This window comes from Sesamum indicum, linkage group LG2 (assembly GCF_026168435.1).
Source record: "Sesamum indicum cultivar Baizhima isolate 11 linkage group LG2, ASM2616843v1, whole genome shotgun sequence".
NCBI lineage: Eukaryota > Viridiplantae > Streptophyta > Magnoliopsida > Lamiales > Pedaliaceae > Sesamum > Sesamum indicum.
The window spans coordinates 3,891,158-3,896,152 of record NC_142658.1 but is presented as its reverse complement, the minus strand read 5'-3'; positions in this window follow the sequence as shown (position 1 = coordinate 3,896,152).

Genomic DNA, 4,995 nt, shown 5'->3' with positions numbered 1-4,995 from the left:
ATTTTAAATTATTCCAGTATGAATATTTTTTGGTATATTTTACTAATTATATTACTACTAAACTAATTAGTAGTTTGTATTTATAATAATAAATAAAAATATCATACTATATTTTGCTATATTTATAATATAGTATGTATTATGCAATCTGTTTTATTATTTATAAATTTATGTAAAAATTTGATATTCCTGTAAATGGTTTGTTGATTAAAAATAAATTGTTATATAGGTGTTAAGAATTATAATTTAAAGCAGGGTATTACGAGCTCGAGCTCGAGGAGCTCGAAGTCAGTTGGAGCTAAATTTAGCTTGAGCTCGAGCTCATCAGGTAAGATTCGAGCTCCAGCTAGAACTATAAGAGCTCGTCGAGCTCGAGCTTATACCACTCAAAATCAAGCTCGAGCTCGAGCTTGAGCTCAAGCTCATACCACACAAAATCGAACTCGAGCTCGAGCTCACCAAAAAAGGTCGAGCTCGACTCATTTACACCCCTATTGAGTGGGAGAATTAGTTATGGAATTAATTCTTAAAAATGATGAATAATTTAAAGAAAAATTCATCAACTTGTGTAAGTAAATAATATAATTATTTACGTAGAAATCCAATATGATGGAAAGTTCAAGAATTTAATTGATAAAATTAATTAAGTTTTGGTTAAATTCAATTAAATTAATTAGATGAACATAGAGATCTTCTCGCCTCCTCGCGCCTTCAAGTTGCTCGCGACTTCTTAAAGGTACCAGATTCCAAGTAGCTATTGAGATCAAGGCTACCAACTTCTTCCATGATGGCTCCGAGAAGTGCAAGGCTCAGCTTGCCACTCTAGGTGGGTTCGTTGAACGATCATTCGCTTGATGGGAACCTTCAACCTTTTCCAGAAGAAGTCGCTCCTCTTGAGCAAGAGGATGAATTTTGCCCTGCTGAATGATATAGAGATTCCCTACTGAAGTATATTGTAATCGAATTTTTCGATTCATTTTGTTGAGCTTTGAGGCCTTAATTTTGTAAAGATATTTGACTTCTTTTATCGAACAATTCTAATCCTTTAATTAGATTCATATATGTTTTGCAAATATCGTGAGTGGAGATTGTACCTTATTTATAGTAACATACCTTGATAACTCTCCCCAAGTTTTTTGCAATCGTAAGTATGTTGGTCTTCTCAGATTGTAAGAAATATGATGCCCTTTCTCAGGCTCGAGTTTAGATCTTTTTCGGATCACAAGGAGCACAATGGCCTTTTTCATATCAATGTATAGGTTGAAGGCCTTTTTCAAGCTAAAAAAACTTCAACCTTTTTCAGATCATCGTACGAGTTATAGACCTTTTTCAGGCTAAAAAAGGTTCGATCTTTTTCAGATCATTGTAGAAGTTAAAGACCTTTTTCAGGTTAAAAAAATTCGATCTTTTCAAATTATTGTACAAGTTAAAAGCCTTTTTCAGGCTAAAAAAAGTTCGTTCTTTTTCAGATCATTGTAGAAGTTAAAGGCCTTTTTCAAGCTAAAAAAATTCGATCTTTTTCAGATCGTCATTCTTCAATCAACACTTTCCCACTTCACGAACAACCTCTCATTCAAGCATAAAACTTCTTTAAACTCCGTAGATTCCACGAGCGAGCAAAGTCATGCCCCTACATGTCTTGTAATTTGTATGTTCCTTCCCTTTTGATCTCAACTACTTTGTATGGTCCATCCCGTCCTGGATCTAGCTTTCCAACGTGACGGGACACCTATACCTTTTTCAACACGAGATCGCCTACTTGTAACGATCTTAGTTTCACTCGCTGGTTGTAACTCTTCATCATCATTCCTTTGTGGTGAAGAATTCGAGCGTAAGTAGCATCCCTTTTTTCTTCGATCATGAAGAGATCGAAGCTTCGTTCCGCTGCATTGGTCACAGGGTTGTACGACATTATTTGTTGAGATTCTTCTCCTATTTCTGCTGGAATAATAGTTTCAGTACCATAAATAAGACAAAAGGGAATTTCACCTGTTACCGTTCTCGGGGTCGTTCGATATGCCCATAACACTCATGGCAATTCATCAAACCAGGACCCCTTCGACTCCAGTCTGATTTTGAGATGTTACAATATAGTGCGATCACGACCTTGGTCTGTCCGTTTGCCTGTGGATTTCCCACAGTTGTGAAGCGTTGTTGTATCTTTAGTTCCTTACACCATTCCACGATTCTTTTCCCTTGAAATTGAGTTCCATTATCCGAGATAAATATTCTGGGGATGCCAAATCTACAAATGGTATTCCAAATGAAATTGATCATCTCTTTTTCAGATATTCTGGCGACTGCTTTCGTCTCGACCCATTTTGAAAAATATTCGACTGCGACAACTATGAATTTTTTCTGTCCTTGGGCAGGAAGGAAAGGTCCCACTATATCTATTCCCCATTGATCGAATGGGCATGTGATCTTGACTGGTTCCATCATGCTCGCTGGTTGGTGTATTAGTGATGCATACCTTTGATAACTGTCACATTTCTTTACGTACTCTCTTATGTCATTCACCATTGACGGCCAAAAGTATCCTTGCCTCATTATCTTTTAAGCGAGTGACCTCGCACCTGAATGGTTTCCAAAATTTCCCTCGTGGATCTCCCTCATCACATATTTAGCCGCTTCATCATCTAGGCACTTCAACAATGGTCCATCAGTGGTTCTCTTATACAACTGACCTGATATTAACGTGAGACGCGTTGCTTTGAATTTTATCTTTTTAGCTTGTACAGGGTCCTCTGGTAGAGATCCATCTTTTAGATACTGCACGATCTCACTCTTCCATGACTTGTCTTCGCTAACCACCTCGACATGCGATCCTTCTGTGATCACAGCCTTTCTCGAATCATTACAGTGACCTTACGATCTTTTATACCTATCATTACTGCCCCGAATTTAGACAAGGCATCTGCCCTATCATTTCACATCGCAGGATTTGTTGGACGACACATTTACCGAACTTTTCCATCAGTCTTTGCCTTCTTTTGATAAAGAGTCTGTAGGGTGGATAACCCCAGTGGTATCTCGTATTACCAAATACCTATCAACTATTACAAGGTATAGCAATGGAGTACCGAACTCCTTAATACAAACCAAGATATGAAATTATAACAAAACAAAACAAGAGAAATATGAAAAAGAAGAACTAATCTGTTAAGAGAAATCGGCTCAGGTTGTCGCCAGACCCAACCACCAAGGTATGAGAGTCTTATCACCAAGACTTACTCACCGAGAGTAACAGCACCAAGAACCCACGGTTACACCACCTTCAGCCGAGCCACAGATCACGGAGATTTCTTCTCTCACAATCGGTCACACAGACTTGTTGTAAGGTTTCTTATAAGAGAGATATAAAAGGGGGCTCGTTTTCTGCTTATTCCGAGAGAAAGGGGGCTGGATATATATAGGTTCACGGCGGATTGAGAGAGTAGTGGAGGAGGAAACTTTCCAGCAAAGCCATTGTATTGGCTTTGGAAAGTTTCCTTCCAAATCGCCGGTAGAACAAGAAAGAGGAAGGGGGAGAATCCATGGAGGATTTCATAGCCGTTAGAGAGAGAGGAGAGGTATCAGCGGCGCAAGGGAGAAGAAGTGGGAAATAGCAGATTAGGGTTAGGGTAGTGGTTTAAGTAGTGAGCAAACCGGGTAGCGGACCGGGTCGGGTAGCCGGGTAGTGGGCAGCCTGGTGGGTTTGGGCTTTTACTCAGCTGGGCCTATCTTAATATCATTTGGGCCATATACTTTACATGCTCCACCTTGGACCAAATCTCAGATGAGAACTTGGCAAGGTGTTCAGGGGTCTGGCGACTTCATCATAGCCAAAAAACTAGGGACCCTCCAAGCTTTGTACCTGCAAAAGAAAAATAACTAACAGCAGATGATAGGTTAGTCAGGTACTAATCTCAGAATTCTTAAGCATGTAACAAACTTATCTAATGGTAAGCTTTTGGTCCCCATATCCGCAGGATTGTCCTCAGTATTAATTTTCTCAAGTTTTATAATGTCCTTACCCACGATGTCACGTATGAAATGGAATCTTACATCAATATGTTTTGTGCGATCATGAAAAACAGGGTTCTTACAAAGCTGTATTGAGGACTGACTGTCAGAAAAGACTACTAATTTTCCTTTTGAAAACCCGATTTCTTTTATAAGACCATCAAGCCAAATGGCTTCTTTGAAAGCTTCCGTTGTAGCAATGTATTCTGCTTCAGTGGTAGATAAAGCAACTATATGTTGAAGTTGGGATTTCCAACTAATGCATGTACCGCATAAAGTAAACACGTAAGATGTAGTGGACTTACGGCTATCACGATCATTTGCATAATTTGAGTCCACAAATCCAACAAGTTGAATAGAATCAGAATTTCTAGAAAATGTAATGCCAATATCAATAGTGCCACGTAAATATCTCAGCAAAAATTTCAGAGCTTCCCAATGAGGTGAACCAGGGTTTGACATATATCTACTAAGACAGCTAATTGTATATGCAATATCAGGTCGTGTGCATACCATGAGATACATGATGGAACCAATAACATTTGAATAGGGAATTTTATCCATCTTGGCTTTTTCAGAATCTGTTTTGGGAGATTGATCTTTTGAGAGTTGAAAATGTGCAGCTAGAGGTATTGAAACAGGTTTTGCATTTTCCATGGAAAACTTTTTCAAAACAGATGAGATATAGGACTTTTGGTTCAAAGAAATAGAGGATTTTTCTCTATCTCTAGAAATGTTCATGCCAAGGATTTGTTTTGCATTTCCGAGATCTTTCATTTCAAAAACATTACACAGTTGTTTTTGTAAATCACTAATGAGATGAGATTTTGGGCTAGCAATGAGTATGTCGTCAACATAGAGAACAAGAAAGATGGGTGAATCATGCACATGCTTAAAGTAGAGGCAGTGGTCATAATGACTTCTATTGAATTTCAAAGAATGCATAAATGAGTCAAATTTCTTATTCCACTGTCTAGGTGATTGTTTTAA